This window comes from Xenopus tropicalis, chromosome 5, assembly GCF_000004195.4.
Source record: "Xenopus tropicalis strain Nigerian chromosome 5, UCB_Xtro_10.0, whole genome shotgun sequence".
NCBI lineage: Eukaryota > Metazoa > Chordata > Amphibia > Anura > Pipidae > Xenopus > Xenopus tropicalis.
This window is the reverse complement of record NC_030681.2, coordinates 74,186,725-74,205,826: the sequence shown is the minus strand read 5'-3', so window position 1 is coordinate 74,205,826 and position 19,102 is coordinate 74,186,725. Positions and strand designations below refer to the sequence as shown.

General features: G+C 41.1%; 1 long non-coding RNA gene across 3 annotated transcripts; it reads left to right on the top strand.

Moving 5' to 3' along the window:
* Window positions 1–2,538: 2,538 nt before the first annotated feature.
* On the top strand, window positions 2,539–18,772 carry LOC105947413. 3 transcript variants are annotated; one of them, XR_004222807.1, is made up of 6 exons: window positions 2,539–3,341; window positions 16,314–16,376; window positions 16,859–16,921; window positions 17,653–17,715; window positions 17,989–18,036; window positions 18,188–18,772. It is a non-coding gene; the product is annotated as an uncharacterized LOC105947413 (long non-coding RNA). The 3 variants fall into 3 exon arrangements; XR_004222806.1 differs by lacking the exon at window positions 2,539–3,341 and adding an exon at window positions 10,876–11,105; XR_004222808.1 differs by lacking the exon at window positions 16,859–16,921.
* The last annotated feature ends 330 nt before the right edge of the window (window positions 18,773–19,102 follow it).

The following is a 19,102-nucleotide window of genomic DNA, read 5'->3' as shown; positions in this document are numbered from 1 at the left end:
CAATATTGCTGAAAGAATCTATCCCTGATGTTGTAGGATTACAGGTGTCCTATCAAGTCTGTTATATTAGATTTGAGTTAATTAGACACAGTAAAGAAATGAATAATGTTTACTGTTTTAAAGGACTGGCACTGGAAAAATTAAGTGAAGGAGAGATTTTATAATACCATTATTTCCCAGGCATTACTCTGTTAATGACAGCAGCTGCCTTACAAGACAAACACCCCCTCTTCAGAACAGAACTCTAGGGTGTGAATAATAATGTAAGCAGTTTCACCACATTTGGTGCTCTAGCACTAGGGGGATAGAATGTCTTCTAGATCATTTATACAATGTTATCACACTAAGCGCTAAACTCCACAGGAGATTTTGGGCAGATTTTGTGAGTCAGATTTAATCTGATCTGCCATGCAACACCACTCAATAGCACAAGATTTTGAAGGATCTTACAAAATCTGACCTCAATAGGCTGTAATGTAAAGTCGGATCCGATAAAGTCAGATGGTGCGTTTTGTTCCCGCATCTACATCTGACAATTAGGTCAGTGTATTTCAATCATAAAAAAAGTCTCTCAGACACCATCAGATTTTATCTCATCGGATGCAGATGCAGCATAATGCATTACCTTCCAACAGGTGTGTTATGTTGGATGGCAAATATTTCATGCAGTTTACACATTAGCTATTTATTTCCATTAGCCCCATCATATTTTAACCCATTCAACTACATGTGACTTATAGGATGCATTTTGTTGATCCGATGCTATCCAACAAAATCTCCCGTGGAGTTTATCCCTGAAACTACTGCTTAAACAGAAAGTGATACAGGTAAGGGATCCTGTATCCAGAAATTCATTATTCAGAAAGCTCCAAATTGCCTTTGTCTTTGTGTGTTATTAATTTACCACAGCAAAAAAAGAAAAGAAGATCAACCCTGCAATACGCCTACCTGTTTATCAGAAGTCCATTGATAAAGCAAACAATCACAAATAGATTTACGTAGAACTGGCATGGATGTGAAACAGACTATTACAAAACAAAAAATGATTATCTATGTTATAGATAAAATACAACACACACAGCTGATACTGTAATTTAGTAATTGAAATGTGCCAAGGTTTTCATTAGGTGAATTCATGGCACAGTTTCTCAGGTGCTACAGTATTTTTGAGGGGTACATGGAAGTCCTTGACACCAAACATTCACAGGCTCATAATAGTAGAATGCAAGTCTATGGCCACTTATATCATCTTACATTGGTCAGGCACCGCAGAGGATCAGACAATGTATGGCCTTTAGAGCACAAAATACTGGAACAAGAACAAAACTCACAGACAAGAGCAGGCTTACTAATAACAGCATTTTCATTCTATTCAGCCTGCAGATAGGGGACACCTGGGAAGCGATCGCTGGCCAAATGGTTCCCAGCTGTCCAAATGGATTGGGATTTTTCTATTCAGCAGTTACTACTGACAAATTTTATGAATGAGAGGACACAGATATGCAGGCCTATGTGTGTAGCTGCATGCATTTTATATATAGAGGCCCATAACACCTGACCCCCTTTAAAGGAACAGTAACGCCAAAAAAAAAAAGTGTATAAAAGTAATTCTAATATAATGTACTGCTGCCCTGCACTGGTACAACTGGTGTATTTGCCTCAGAAAGTTTATATAAACAAAGCTGTGTAGCCATGGGGGCAGCCATTCAAAGGAGAAAAGGCACAGGCACATAGCAGGTAACAGATAAAATACTATTGTATTCTACCAAGCTTATCTGTTATCTGCTATGTAACCTGTGCCTTTTCTCCTTTTCTCCATCTTGAATGGCTGCCCCCGTGGCTACACAGCAGATTATTTATATAACTATAGTAGTGTTAATGTAGCAAACATACAACTTTTACCAGTGCAGGGCAACAGTACATTATATTTTAATTACATTAAAAAACTTAAATTTTTTGGTGTTACTGTTCCTTTAAAGGTTTCTTCTGAATTAGTTCTCTCTGGTTGCCCATTTACAGTCTGAGATCAGCTCTTAAAGCATTTATTAGCTAAAAATTTAGCTTCTGGGTTAAAGGAGAAGGAAAGGTTAACGCTGATGTCCCACAGGTCGTGTTAGTCACCCATGATAAATCGTGGGAGACTAACTGCTCTAAAATGCCTTTTTTTCTTTTGTGTACACATGTTCTTCGGTATCAATCAGACTCCCTTCTCTCAGAAAAAATCTTCAGGGCATGGCACAAGTCTGAGCAGCTTGCTGCTTTCCTTCCCCTACCTTCTCTGTCCTCCCCCTCCCCTCTCTGCAGTAATCTGAGCGACCACCAGCCAGAGCTGCAGCACAGAAGTTACTATCTTCTATCTTAAACAAACAGAGAGAGCTTCTAGGGCTGTTTACTCAGGTATGGTAAAGCTTTTTGCAGAATAAATATAGCGTTCTAGCTTGCACTTTTGTTACTAATTTATTTACAATAAAATGGCTTTCCTTCTCGTTTAAGGTATTACTATCATCCCAAATTATAATTTTTTAATGAGAAAAAAAGGCTAATTCACTGGGGGCTGCCAAAATTTTAGGCCACCCAGTGAATTAAATTGCTATGTTATTTTCCTTGGGCCAGTTCTTTTTGGGAAAAATGCACCAAAAATACTCTACAGCCCAATGAAGGTGTACAATTTTTCAGTTTTACTCCACTATGCATGCAAGTGGAAGTCAGCACTGGGGACACCTTGAACATAGAATTAAAAAGAGGCGCAGCTCATTTTTATTTTTCTTTCCCCCCATTATTTGCCTTCTGCCCTGGGACATTGTGTCTCTTCAAAAAAACAAAAATGCTTCTGTCCGGAGCATTTGGCTAAAGAGTGCCATGCTTTTTTTTAAGAACCCCTTTATGGCTCCCATTGACTTCAGATAGAGCTGATGCTCCAGCAAGCATTTTCAGGTTGAATAGAAGCAGATATCACCACTTTCATGCATTTACATTTTAGGTGAATGTAAGAGGCAGTTCTGGGCATTTTTTCTGCCTGTTGAAATATGCTGGCGGAAGTCACAGTGAAGGATAAGTAGTCTGCTTTTGATTATTATGCCAGCACCAAAAAAACACAACACAAAACCTATTTTTTAGATAAAAGTAGGAGCTACTTTTCTACCAGTGTGGTGTATCATACACCTAAACTGTTTAAGTTGCAGTCCTTCTAGATACATGCCTCTACCCATCTGACTGGAATTTGTGGAAAGGCCAGAAAGTTCCCAGCCGAGAGGGATGCATGGCACCCATGGGCTGCATTGTGAAAATTCCCTAATATAAAACCAGAGCCGCACTGGGACTTCTACCTGCCCATTCTAAAGGTGATTCAAATTTCTGACCTCTCCAGACCATATATATATTATGTATAAATGGGTTTTATATTGAGTTTATGAACTGTTGCTACAATGTAGCACATTTATCTGGGGTAACAATGTATGTGAAATAATTTATCCTGGTGGCTGTGTGCCAGCCACATACAGAGAAACTGTTATACACAGAGCTATTTACTTCCCCCTTAACTATTGCTTGATATTCTGTAGCAATAGAATAAGCAATAGGGATCTGTGATTCCCCACCCCCAGCAGCACATGCGACACCCACATGCACATACCATAATAAGCTCTAGCTGCATTATAGCTGTAAATCAGTAAGAAACATAAGGCTGATGCCACACGTAGTGTATGGAGTGTATTTTCGGCAAGCCGAAAAATGCTTGCCGAGAATACGCTCAAAAATGCCCCTACCGGTGCCTGGAATGGAATACGCTCGGGTGCAAGCACATGTAGCACATCCACTGAAAATATCAAGTCTCGCATTTTTTGGCAGATATTGGCTACATGTGCCTGCACCCAAGCGTATTTCATTCATTCGGGTGCAGGCACAGGTAGGAGGATATGGCACGCATTCTCGGCAAGTGTTTTTTGGCTTTACCATATGCATGGTGTGGCATTAGCCTAAAGGATGTTATTCTAGGCCTCATGACCCAGTTTAGTTTAGTCAAATTCCCACCAGGTAGATTTGAGTATTTCAGCATTATGGCGAGTTTGCAGTCTTTTCTATATTGGTTGCATGATTCTTTTATGCACTAGGAAATATATGTTTATGTATGTGTGTGGATGGAGGGTTATACTGATAATTATTTGGCTAAAACAGTGCTGTCCAACTGGCGCCCGCGGACCCCCACTCTCTGTGCCCCCCCCCCCACCTGTCTGGCTGCTGTGACTGCTTACCTTTGTGTAAGATTTAATTGGTATCAGTACTGAGATTAACTGGCCCCCTGCATTGTTCACACCTCAGATTTAGGCTGTAAACCCCTGTATTGTTTATACATGTAATCCCCTGTGCTGTTCACACCTTTTAATCGCGAGCAGTGTGAGCAGTAACCCCAGAAAAGGCTTAAGAAATGGTCAAAGCAAGTTGACCTGGTTGAACAGGATTGAGTTGTTGCAGGCCCAGCATGATGCGAAAAGGGCAAAAAAGGGTTAACACTTGCTGTACCTGTTTGGCTTACATTTCTGTTTATCGCTGACCGTAACCTCTACACAGTGTCCCCATAGAAAGTACCCCCCATACACAGTGCCCCCATAGACGCTTCTTCTTCTGCGGCTCTGCTCCTTGCACAGCTCCTTGCGCGGCGGCGACAGGCCCTTTAATAAGGTTGCGCCCTGTGCGTATATGTGACGTCAATTCGCAGGAGAGCCCGGCTCCAGCCAGCGTGTCCCGCTGTCCCGGATAGTTCAATGAATGTCCCGCATTTCCGTAATCTATTACGCTATAAAAACTGGGACAGTCCCTCGGAAAGCGAGACAGTTGGGGGGTATGGTTAAACAGTAAGAGAGTAACACCACGGGTTCCACCACAGCTTAATCTTGGGAGCAGGACAACACATTTTTACAGGTTCTTGAGGCTTTCTCCTCCAAACAACTCCACATTTTTATGTTGAGTTATCATGTTACGCGATTAATGATTGGCAGGTTATCAGGGGCAACTGAAAGAGAGGGCCATTGGCAATTTTTTTTTTATGAAACTGACGCAAAAATTCACAGAGTGAGGACAAAGTCACAGTCATGACAATTAAGTTGTGATCTTGTCAAGAAAGTCGTGGTCATATAAAAAAAAAGTCACACACACCAAAAAGTTGTGTGGTAGCTGCATTTCGTGAATATTTGGCTTTCCCACACTAAAAAATAACTTAAAAGTCTAGAATAAGTTTTTTTAATAAAATTCCATCACCTGCCTACTCCACTCCTACTGTGCACCTGAAGTGAATGAAATACATACATACATATGTATTTACAACAGAATAGATAGAAACTGTTTGCCAAAAATACCTGTATGTAGTCACAACTTCACTGCAACCACAATTTATAGAGTGGTGAGCACATAATCTGATATTATACCCATCACTTGTCAGACACTGCATGTAGGATCATTTATGCATAACTAAATAAACAGGCTTTCAATGTACAAACAACTAATAAACAAAAACAAGAACTGCTAATCACTATGATTGATTTGGCAAGTCCTTTGTGATCTTAGTCCTTGGCCAGAATGACTTTTCTGATTGGGCCAACTCCTAGGCTTTTCTTTAAGCTGATTCCACAGTTTGTCGTGAGTAGGGCCCTTCATGTTCCTACCAAGCAAATTAATCTGCTTCACTCTTTCCTTTATGTGCTGCGATGCTTACATTATAGCACAGCCTTGTGCTGGAAAGCTAAGGGAACATTTAGCAAACAACTGCTTGGGGAGAAAATAAACTTAAAGGGGTCTTCCATCCAAAACTGTTTTTGAATAGTGGAAGAACATGTCACTCTAAGCAACTTCCCAAAAATATAAATATTTTAATGATTTTATAGTTAATTGTAAATGTAAGGTCTGTCTGTCCCTTTCTGTACTACATATGGGTAATAGTGTTTAAGTTATGCGTTAATACAGTCTATGGGTGAATAAGCAAGCAAGAACAAATCTCTGGGTATTGACTGCCTCAAAAGACAGGGGCGGGCATGGCCATGCCACATTTCTTCCTGTATTATCTGTATTATCAGCAGTGAGCTGGTTTAATCCATCCTGTCAATCTTCCCTTTCCTTGTACCCAGGGCCACCATCAGAAACTCTGGGGCCCTGCACAGGTTATTTATATGGGCCCCCCCCCCCCCATTAACACAAACGCAGTACCAAAATTTTGGCCTCTCCCCTTGTGTTTGTGCGATATAAACAGCTGATGTTACAATAAGCAGTTCATATAAGGTTAATGCCAGATGTAGCAAATGGCGCATATTTTCGGCAAGCTGAAAAACGCTTACCGAGAATACGCTCCATGCACTTAAAACTCCCTCTACCTGTGCCTGCTAATAAGTCATTCAGTTTATTGGGGGTCAGTGGAGTTTGCCCAAAGTTTAACCCCTTCCCACCTACCTGCCCCTGCTCTGTGCTGTCATTGCTTGATATGGAAGTTACTTAAGTTTTCGCATAAGTTAAGTAAACTGCGTAAGTTTAGGGGCCCAAATGATCTTGCTGTGGGGCCCAATAACTAGTCAGTAGTAGTTAATAAAAACAGTAAAAATAATTAATGTGCTAATAAGTCAGTATTTTAATTGGGGGGGGGGGCAGTGAAGTTGCCTAGTGCGCCCGGTCAGCTTGGCCCACCCCTGGTCTTCTCTATGTACATGCCTCTCCCTTTCTCTTCACTCTCCCCATTCACACTATTATTCTCCCCAACAATTTTTCTTACCTGTGCCTTGTTTTTTCCATCCTGTTCTCTATGGGGGAGGACTGGGCCAATCCAGGTTGGGGGCAGGCTAGGCCAATCCAGGCTGGAGGAAGCATGCAGGCCTATCTGGGCTAGGGACAATCCGGGCCAATCAGGTTGGGGAAAGGCTGGTTGCAGGCTGGGCCAATCCGGGCTGGGGGAAGCATGCAGACCAATGTGGGCTGGCTGAGCCAATCAGGTTGGTGGAAGGCTGGGCCAATCGGGTTGGGGGTTGGGCTGGGCCATCCTGGCTTGAGGCGTGCTGGGCCAATCCAGGCTGGGGCGGGCTCTCCATTCCAGGCTTGGCCACTCGGGAATGAGAGTAATGTAAAAGCTCTCCGCTTTAGGTGCTGGCAACAGGGGGGGGCCCGGCTAATAGAAGAAATGGCAGCACAGCCGGGCCCCCCCCTGTTGCCAGCAACTAAAGCGGAGAGCTTTTACATTACTCTCATTCCCGAGTGGCCAAGCCTGGAATGGAGAGCCCCCCTTAAGAGACAAAAATCACCGGGCCCTGGACGATTGTCCCCCCTGTCCCCCCCTGATGGCAGCCCTGCTTGTACCACCCAGAGTGGCTGGCGTATTTCTACATTTCAAGCCGATATCCTGGCCTGTTAAAAAGCCTTCCTATGAAACAACTACTCACAGTGCTGGACCCGCAAATTTGGGCAAGGTATAAAATTAAATACCTCGGGAAACTCTATAGTGCTGGTACCCTAAAAAGATTTGAGGACATATCCCAAGAGTTTTGGTTGCCCCAGTATGTTCTAACGGTATCTTCAAGTACTGCACAGCCTCAGTATTCATTTACAAGTTAGGCCCAAACTGGAATCTTCAGCCCTAGAGAATGTGTTCAAGGTATCTGATTAAAGTAAACAACTGTCTAGGATTTATTGTCTGCTTAATGCTCAGAGGGGCAAACCATATGGGAAATGCTAAAATAAATGGGTTTGGGATATTTCTACACTGGATACTGATGACTGGGATGATATAACACATACCCACTGTGATCAGCAGTGCAGATATTCTCACAGAATATGGAAGATGGTGACCAATATGTTCTCAGCCATCTTTAAGCACAGAAATGACCCAGACCCCCTGGTCTATCTCCTGGGCACACCTATTAAGTCACTTACCGTATATACTCGAGTATAAGCCGATCCGAATATAAGCCGAGGTACCTAATTTTACCTAAGAAAACTGGAAAAACTTATTGACTCGAGTATAAGCCTAGGGTGGGAAATGCAACCGCTACTGCTAAGTTTCAATAATCAAATAAATAACAGATAAATAAATATATAACTTTAGGGAAAGAAAAATGCTACAGCAGCAGACCAAAGCAAGTTTGGGAACACTAAGGAAGCTGCCATACTAATTATCATCAATTATTATAAGTACTTGGACACCAGTGTACAAGTCCCACCACAGTACTACAATAGTAGTTACAAGGGCAAAATAATTCTTGATGCTGGACTTCAAGTAGATTAACAGTTATAGGTTAGGTTAACAGTTATAGGTTAGGTTATATTTAACTAAGCTATGCAGCTTATAAGTTAGAAATAGAAAAACATCTTGTTTTGTTCATTCCTTGATATATTGCACAATAAACAAGAACTCCCTTCAATAAAACTGAATGGAGTGGCAAAATACTTCTATGGTGCTACCGTATAAACTTCTCTGTGTAGTTTTCAGTATCATTATTCATATCCTCCACTGTCACTGGCATCAGTTTGTCTGTGTAACCTTCCAGCTAACTGTGATTCCTGGCATTGGACTCAAATAAAACAGGCAACCCATAGTTGTGACACATGTGCCCTTGAGAAAAGCAATATTATTATTAACTGCCACAGCAGAGGTTTAAAAGCATATTTCCCATTATGCACCCAACATCCTCCATCATTTAACACAAACGTGCTTAGCACTGGGACTATCAAGCCCTATCTGTACCTGTGTAATTTGATTTCAGCTACAGCACAAGGTGACTTGTTCATCACAGCAATAGAAGAAACTTTTAGGAAGCACAGTCTACCTCCGCGACTAGAAGGCAAAGTACAGCGGGGAGGCAGCGCCACTTCCGCCTTCAGTGTGAGTCAGTCAGAACACAGCGAGTGAGCGCACAGCACCAATTGGTTTAAGTAGCGCTGGAGATGTAACGCGCACTCACCCCTTGGACGCAGATGAGCGTGTGCGCGCACAGCACCAATAGAGACAGCAGAAACTGGGGGCCCAGTTGAAGTAGCGCTGGAGATATAACGCGCGCTCACCCCGTGGACGCAGGTGAGCGAGTGCGCACACAGCCCCAATTGCTTTTAGTTGCGCTGGATCTGTAACACGCTCGTAACCCACCCCCGTCCGCTCGTAACCCCCCATCGGCAGATCGAGAGTCAGACACAAGTGGAGGGAGGGAGGTTGGGAGAGGTATACTCGAGTATAAGCCGAGGGTTACTTTTTGAGCACATTTTTTGTGCTCAAAAACTCGGCTTATACTCGAGTATATACGCTAAATCCCCCAAGTTAGCAACACTTAGAGCTTAGAGCTGCCAAATGAAAGACAACTTCCCCACCACACAAAAGGCACTAGTTGCCAAAGTGAAATGGATTAGGTTGATGGAAGCTATAAGAGCAGACCTAAAGGGCAAAGGATACGATCATGTGCTGCCACCCTGGGCAGCAAGCCCGGATTTGTGGCGAGGCCATAAAGGCCCGGGCCTAGGGCGGCATAAATTTAGGGGCGGCATGCTGCCCCGCCGCACATAAATTTTAAAATTTTGCAATGGGGACCTCTCTCCACTGTTCCGTATAGGAGTTTTAACTTATGCGCATGCACGGGGGGGGGAATGATTGCTCACACATGGGCGTTCGCGCTGCAGGGGTGATAGGGGCGGCGATGGGGGTGGCCTCGGGGCGCCCCATGTAGAAATCCGGCGCTGCTTGGCAGAATATGAAAGAGAACAACTGGGAATAACAGTTAGCGGTAGAGTCCTAAGGGCCCTAATTACTTTCCTTGCCCCTGTTTATCCCGCAGCTTTCCTCTCTTGTTTTTTCATGCTTCATATTATAGCTTATGATGACCAAATAGCATTCAGTGTAACACAGTGACAATGTATCCATATGATATGAGAGGCAAATTAGAAAGGCAAATAATTATAAACCTCCAACCTCATGTAAGAATTCTCACCTTCCTAACCTGTACTTGAATTATATAAAAACATGGATTGCTTTGGTGCATTAGTAGCAGTAGTAAATTAGTAGCAGGATGAATGAATAATGCACAGTTGAATATATTTATATATTTTATATATACAGTGGCTTGCAAAAGTATTCGGCCCCCTTGAACTTTTCCACATTTTCTCACATTACAGCCACAAACATGAATCAATTTTATTGGAATTCCACGTGAAAGACCAATACAAAGTGGTGTACACGTGAGAAGTGGAACGAAAAACATACATGATTCCAAACATTTTTTACAAATAAATAACTGCAAAGTATATGAACACATTCGTAAAATTAGGTTAGGATCTACTGAAATACCACTCTATAGGCATTTTAGGGAGGTACATGCATCAGACGCTAGACACCTTAAAGCGTGGGCAATTGAACATGTGGAAGTAGACTTTAGAGGGGGAGATAGACTCAATATCTTAGATAAAAGAGAATCCTTCTGGATGTTTTCACTGAACACCTTTGAACCTGTGGGTTTTAATGAAAATTGGAATATTAAGTCCTTCTTAAGCTAACCACTAGAGGGCATAAATGTACAGAAAATCTATGTAAACATTTTTAAGTTTTAGTATTGTAGATAAGAGAGTTAATCCCATTGTGGATGTTATCGTATGATTACATATTGAATTATACAGATGTATTGAGTCATTGGGGTACTCTTGCCATGTGGCTCAACAAGTAGCCTGTGATATTTGGTAATTGATTGGGATGTTTTAATTTCTATTTTAATTTTTATTTCTATTTTAATTAAAAATTGCATTTTCCTTTTTATTTTACTTTAGTCTGAGTTTTGTAGTTTGGTTTGGCAGTTTTGTGCAGATATTGTTCAGGCTTATTGGCCTTATGTGATATATAGGTGAGATGGTATAGGGTTAATGCGACTGGCTTGCCAAGGAGGTGGGGCTTTACTATATGGGGGGTATTTAAGAGAGATCCGATCCCCTGGACTTGGTGTTCCATGATTAAGCGCAGGTGCGCGAAACGCGTCGGATTCTGAGACAGGTGGGGACCCGTAGCCCGACATCCGGCTCACAATAGTGACGTCACCGCTTGGAAGAGAAGCGACGCGGTGCCGTTTGTAAGGGGCTGATCCTCAGACTGCTTCTGACCCATAGTAAGTTCCCGGCCGGGACAGAGGGTAATATATCTAACACCACTAGTGTGGGGGGATTTATCTAGTAATGGTGATACTCTGGTCGTAGATTTTATGCATTGCCGGCTTGTGAACCGGTTTTAACCTGTGGTGCTTTTTGTGATTTTACACGCCATATATTAGGTTGGCTAATCGAGCGTTGTTTTATCTAATCCCATTTAGTAGTCGTTTGTACTAAGGGGGTTTGCCAGAGAGGCATCTCCCCATAGGAACTAGTTTGCCCCAATATAATTGTAGAAGTAGGCAACTAGTCATTAGTAAAGCCTTAATTAATTAACTTCACTTTCAATATATGGGTATACGTGCATTAATCCTCTCCCATATTCACTTTATATATATACTGTGCTATATTTCTGCTAATCCACTTCGTGTATTGTGATAACATCAATTTCTAATCCCCACTGGTTTATGAAAGTATATGATGCAATTTCCATTTCTTTACTAAGTGATAAATTTTGCTCTTACTCTGGCATTATATTTATTATTAGTTCTTGTATAGGTAATTTTTTATTTTTTGTTTTTTTATATATTAATCATGTGTAAACACTGTTTGATTACTTTTAATTGAATGAACTAAATATTTCAAATAAATTGATTTTTATATTTACACTGGGTGGTTTAATTAATTTGAGCGCCAACTCCTTTTTGTAATAAATTTAGGGGCGGCATGCTGCCCCGCCGCACATAAATTTTAAAATTTTGCAATGGGGACCTCTCTCCACTGTTCCGTATAGGAGTTTTAACTTATGCGCATGCACGGGGGGGGGGGGGGGGGGGAATGATTGCTCACACATGGGCGTTCGCGCTGCAGGGGTGATAGGGGCGGCGATGGGGGTGGCCTCGGGGCGCCCCATGTAGAAATCCGGCGCTGCTTGGCAGAATATGAAAGAGAACAACTGGGAATAACAGTTAGCGGTAGAGTCCTAAGGGCCCTAATTACTTTCCTTGCCCCTGTTTATCCCGCAGCTTTCCTCTCTTGTTTTTTCATGCTTCATATTATAGCTTATGATGACCAAATAGCATTCAGTGTAACACAGTGACAATGTATCCATATGATATGAGAGGCAAATTAGAAAGGCAAATAATTATAAACCTCCAACCTCATGTAAGAATTCTCACCTTCCTAACCTGTACTTGAATTATATAAAAACATGGATTGCTTTGGTGCATTAGTAGCAGTAGTAAATTAGTAGCAGGATGAATGAATAATGCACAGTTGAATATATTTATATATTTTATATATACAGTGGCTTGCAAAAGTATTCAGCCCCCTTGAACTTTTCCACATTTTCTCACATTACAGCCACAAACATGAATCAATTTTATTGGAATTCCACGTGAAAGACCAATACAAAGTGGTGTACACGTGAGAAGTGGAACGAAAAACATACATGATTCCAAACATTTTTTACAAATAAATAACTGCAAAGTGGGGTGTGCGTAATTATTCAGCCCCCTGAGTCAATACTTTGTAGAACCACCTTTTGCTGCAATTACAGCTGCCAGGCTTTTAGGGTATGTCTCTACCAGCTTTGCACATCTAGAGACTGAAATCCTTGCCCATTCTTCTTTGCAAAACAGCTCCAGCTCAGTCAGATTAGATGGACAGCGTTTGTGAACAGCAGTTTTCAGATCTTGCCACAGATTCTCGATTGGATTTAGATCTGGACTGTGACTGGGCCATTCTAACACATGGATATGTTTTGTTTTAAACCATTCCATTGTTGCCCTGGCTTTATGTTTAGGGTCGTTGTCCTGCTGGAAGGTGAACCTCTGCCCCAGTCTCAAGTCTTTTGCAGACTCCAAGAGGTTTTCTTCCAAGATTGCCCTGTATTTGGCTCCATCCATCTTCCCATCAACTCTGACCAGCTTCCCTGTCCCTGCTGAAGAGAAGCACCCCCAGAGCATGATGCTGCCACCACCATATTTGACAGTGGGGATGGTGTGTTCAGAGTGATGTACAGTGTTAGTTTTCCGCCACACACATAGCGTTTTGCATTTTGGCCAAAAAGTTCCATTTTGGTCTCATCTGACCAGAGCACCTTCTTCCACATGTTTGCTGTGTCCCCCACATGGCTTGTGGCAAACTGCAAACGGGACTTCTTATGGTTTTCTGTTAACAATGGCTTTCTTCTTGCCACTCTTCCATAAAGGCCAACTTTGTGCAGTGCACGACTAATAGTTGTCCTATGGACGGATTCCCCCACCTGAGCTGTAGATCTCTGCAGCTCGTCCAGAGTAACCATGGGCCTCTTGGCTGCATTTCTGATCAGCGCTCTCCTTGTTTGGCCTGTGAGTTTAGGTGGACGGCCTTGTCTTGGTAGGTTTACAGTTGTGCCATACTCCTTCCATTTCTGAATGATCGCTTGAACAGTGCTCCGTGGGATGTTCAAGGCTTTGGAAATCTTTTTGTAGCCTAAGCCTGCTTTAAATTTCTCAATAACTTTATCCCTGTCTGGTGTGTTCTTTGGACTTCATGGTGTTGTTGCTCCCAATATTCTCTTAGACAACCTCTGAGGCCGTCACAGAGCAGCTGTATTTGTACTGACATTAGATTACACACAGGTGCACTCTATTTAGTCATTAGCACTCATCAGGCAATGTTTGGAATCATGTATGATTTTCGTTCCACTTCTCACGTGTACACCACTTTGTATTGGTCTTTCACGTGGAATTCCAATAAAATTGATTCATGTTTGTGGCTGTAATGTGACAAAATGTGGAAAAGTTCAAGAGGGCCAAATACTTTTGAAAGCCACTGTATATATATTAACTACTGAAAAGAAGAGTTTCCTGTTGCTTCCTGTTGCTTCTATTTAAATAAAATATATGCACATTTAATAATAATTAGCATAATGAGCAACACTGCCTTCTCTGCTTGAACTTCTGTCAGGCTCTGACTCCATGTTCAACTCCAACTGAAATAATCACAATATAATTCTATTAATAAGCCAACTACGGCAATATTTTGTGTTTGAAATTTAGAATAAAAAAATTGCTATAAAATTATCTGTTTTTCTGCATTGATTTGATGTAACAGAGAATACAGAGAATTGTATCATATGTAAAAAATTCTGTGGACAAATTGCTCTAATAAAAATAAATAAATGTGGCTCACCAAACTCTGGTTGTCTTAACATGATATGTTGCTGCCTACTTATTGTAAATGCATTAGTCTCCTTAAAGGAGAAGAAAAGTTACTGAAGCCCATTTGTTATGTGTGAATAGAAAGACAGGTTCTCAAGTGAGCACATTGCCATTGAAATGCAATGTAAATGGAAGTGCAGTTATAGGCATCATATTATGATGCAAGGCACACAACACAATGACGTCATGTGCAACGGGGACATTGTGCCTATTCCACTTGGTTCTTTTGAAAGTACGGGAGTGTCCACATTCATAAATAGTCCTTCTGCATTTTGGGCAAATAAAGGACTTTATGAATTGACTGTAAAGCTTGTTAAAAATTGCAAATATAAAAAAACTTTGCCAACTTCTTAGTTCTGTGTAGCTGCACTTAGGGCATGGGCAGATGAAGTGTATATCCACTACTCTCAGCCCTGCGCTTTTCTGCCTGGCTGAGAGAAGCAGATCCTCTTTGGTACGCCGCTCTGTGTGAGCGATGTGAATCGGCAGTCGGCCTGGAAAACATTTGCTTTTGCGTTTTTGTGGTACGCACAAAGAGCGGTATACTGAAGCGGATCCGCTTCTCTCAGCTAGGCAGAAAAGTGCAGGGCTGAGAGAAGTTGAGTTACGCTTCGTCTGACCTTGTCTTGCCCTTAGTGTTACACAGTCCATCTCACCTACTGTTTTTAAACCGAGTGCAGAGTGCCAGAAGCAATGCAATCAGGAATATATTAAGCATAACAGCTGGAGGATTATAGGTGGGCTATACCTTTTTACCCTGCCAAATATGTCACCATGTATATAGAGCATGAATACATGTCATACATGGCAAGCACTGCAAGTAGCCCTACTATTAAAACAGATACAGATGCTGATAGAACCAAGGTGTGAAAACAGTTTAGGTGCACATTTCAAATTGTAGGGATTTTAATTTTGCTGTCCGGATTATTGGTGTAGCACTGCCTGGCGTCTAGCTATAATAAGGGCCAGGGTGTAGCATTTATATCACTCTCTCTTGCTCTTTCTCAGCTCCATGTAGCAGAGTTATGCACATGCATGTAGATGTGCCCTGATGCCGCACAGTTCCAGTTCCGGTTTTCTGATTCTGCACCCAACATAGAAGGGTTGCCACCTTCCCTATATTTTTATCTTTTTTCCTATTAATAACATTGGCATTAGGCATCATTTTTACTAGCCAGGCCAGTAAGATATCAGCCAGGTGGCAACCCTAGCCATGGAAGGGTTGCGTACATGTGCAAAAGAGACATATTAATATATACTAGTCCTAATGTATGTCTCCTGCATAAAGAAGCAGTAGGATTTACTCCTAGTCCCCATGTTGCCCCTTTCTAAAGTCCTTTACAGTATTATTAAGCCCTGGTCCCACAGCTGCCCAGGATTACCCTGAAAGACACATTAGAATTAAACCCTATTTCCCCTGCAGGTTCAGAAAATGCTGGCCCCCCCAGCATCTCAAGTGTCTTGAGTTAAGGGGGGTGGGGAAATACACAGCACACCAAGAAAAGTCACATTATTGGCTGAATACACAAAGGGGTGTGGCAGAAAGTTAGATAGTTGGGGATTGTTTTTCAGAAACGTACAATATAGTGGCTTCATGAGTGATCATGAGTTGCCCTATAGAGGGAGCAGACCCAGGCCTCCCATAGCTGTGGACCACTGCCCTTCCACCACTGCCCTCAACAGAGCTAAAATATATGGTAGAGCTGGTAAAGAACGTCACTTTCACCCACGCATGCACATTACCAGTTTTGTGCGAAAACTGAATATTAATATAGATGAAAACTTTTTAACAGATTGTGCCATTGAATAATACTATATACAAATACTACCATTTTAGGAATTTAAGTATGTACTCTAGCGAGTATGAGGCACTGTGCTTAAGCAAAAACCAAACCCATACATGGTTACATCAATCAACAAATGGAAATAGCTGTATCTTTCACTTCCATACATCATTTGGTTACAGTTAAAACCTAGCCTGAGATAGGACTGAGTAATAACTTAATTTTTTTTTTAATTTAGCAACCACAGATGATGAACAAGCATATGACGATTATGTTACTAAAGGCAGCATAAGTGTGGAAAGTGAGTATTACAGATTCCCACAAAGCAATACCATCTTGTCTATACAGCATTGCTAACTTTCATGGTTACCTATGTAAATATTAAACAAATATTTTATGGTTTATTATGTTTACATTTGTTTATATTTACACTTATGTTTCTAAGTCTACAAATGTTACCAGTGGTGTAACTAGCCCAGGCCAGGCCCCCCAGCATAAAGAAACTTTGATAGATCCAGTGCATACCTTCAGCTACCTTCACCCCATTCTCTCTCTCCCTGCTTGGATTCCATACAGCCTTAAGCCCCCCCTACCCCCATCCCCCCCCACGGTCACTGGGGTCTGCTGTATGGTACTTGCACCACTATATTTTACAGTGCAATAGAATGTGATTTATAGCTCCAAACCTAAACTTGAATAAAGTGAAAGCACATAAATATGAAGCAGTCTAACACTCAAACATACCTGAAAAAGGACTGAGTAACAATTTATTTTTTAATTTAGCAACCACACAAGATCACCATAAAAATGTGGATGATGTTACTGAAAGCAGCAGAAATTTGGAAAGTGAGTATTACAGATTCCCACAACACAATCATCTTGTCCATACAGCATTGATAAAATATCATGAAGGCCATTTATATCATTATTCAAATGTACTTACTCTTCCATATTACCTTAATATAATATTATATGAGTTGTTTATAAATGTACTTATTCCACAAGTAGAATAACTAGGCCAGACCAGGTCCCCCCACAAAAAAAAATCTTCAACAGGCCCTGCCACGTCAGGTGCTGTGAGACTGAGGGGAGACTACACACATATGAAGCACCCCAGGACAGGGATAGTATTTTATTTATTGTGAAAAAACTTTGAACTTCAAGTGTCCATATAATATAGATGTAGTGCCAACTTATATGGCCTCCTGTAGCCTCACCTCGGTATTACAAGTATATTAATATGAAGTATTCAGGCAGGAGCAGAATCCATTTTTCAGCAAGGGGTCTGCATAACTAACTGTAGCAGGATCTGTGTAAGTGCTCTCTAATCACAGGGAGAACTAATGCAGGAACTGAAAATACATCTTCCAGCTGCCTGTTACTTAGGGTGCAGCCTCTGCAGCGTCAGTCTGTCCTGCCCAAGCCCTGAATTAGATCTAGTGCCCCTCTTCTTGCCATGCAAGGTGCTGATTAGGGAAAGAAATTCTATCCAGCTGCCAAGTTTGACATTCTTTTAAGGAAAATATACAAATGACTTCATTAGATAGAACTGACTTGTACATTTTTTTTAATTTTAGCAACAACAGTTGATGGCCAAGAAAAAGAGGCCGATGATGCCAGAAAAAATGAAAGTGTTGAAAGTGAGTATTACATGTAAAATAGTAGACGTGGAGGACATAGTTGTCCCAATTGCAGCTATTTAAGGCAAGATTCTGTTGTCATCGGCTGTAATTAACAAGTGCTTTAGTGTAAATGGTAATAAGCTTTTAACCTGCTGCTGGTTCACTCTTCCAGGCGAATGTGTCCTAATACCCCCTAGGATTGCCTAGCAGCCTTGTTTGCCAATTTCAAATCTGTTTATTTTGCCATTAGGTTTCCATATTTTATATTAATATTGTTCTTTCTTCCCACAGAAGCCACTACTAATGTGCCACTTCCAGTGCCAGCCTCCTCAGCACTAGGTAACACTATTCTGGGGGAATTATACATTTTTTTTATATTTTAATAAAACTGGGGTACCCACCATATGGGAGGAGGGAATGCGTGACTTATTAGGTTCCTGCAAGAGACTCAAGTAGCTAATTTTTCTCATACAATCTTATTTCTTTTCAGACATGATGGAAGATTTGTTGAAAGATCTGGATTTGGATAACGATAGAAATGTTATAATAATTTCAACAGTTGCCGCTTGTGGATTTTTGCTAGTAATGTGTTCACTGATGTACTTGGTACTTGCTATTTCATGCCTAAAACATAGGTAGGTGATTTTGGTATTAGGTTGGCAAATATTCCTTTTAATATTCACTTTTATATTCATTTGTGTTTTCATGTTCACTACTGACTTTTGCACCCCTTTCTTGATTCTCAGTGAGAATAGCAACATATCCCATGTATAAGAAGGCAATTAGCTCAGAAGATAATGTTTATACTGGATAGGACACTATATTGAAGGAATATAGGGACTGGAACAATGAAATCAGACTAAAGTAATGAAGGCAACAGCTTCAGATCTAGTTCTGCTTTAGGGCTCCTGCATAAGTCTGTGGCTCTAAATGGCAACTACACTGATTTTGCTTCCAGAAAGTGAACCTGACCTCTCAGGCTTTTCTTTATTTTCATCTATTTTAGGCTTTTCTGTTATTATTAGCCTAATCAAGTACTTTGATGTACAGATGTAATAAAGAAGAATATATGCTATATTGTTCTAGATACAGTTTTATTCTTTACAAATTCAAAATGCTATATAAATTAAAATACCAAGATATGAGAAGAAAGTGAGAGTTTTGCCATGCACAGGACACTTGAGTGGCAAAATAAGACAAAAATCTGCTAACTTACTGAATGGGTGGATCTCCCCATATATCACTAACTTTACATTACAGGGGAGGCTTACCTTTAAATGAATTTTTAGTATATTATAGAGCAACAAATTCTAAGCAGATTTTATTCAAAAAATTTTAGTTGGTCTGTACTTTTTAATTTTGTAGACTTTTAATTTTTTACCATTTCTATTTTGCCTATTTCCAC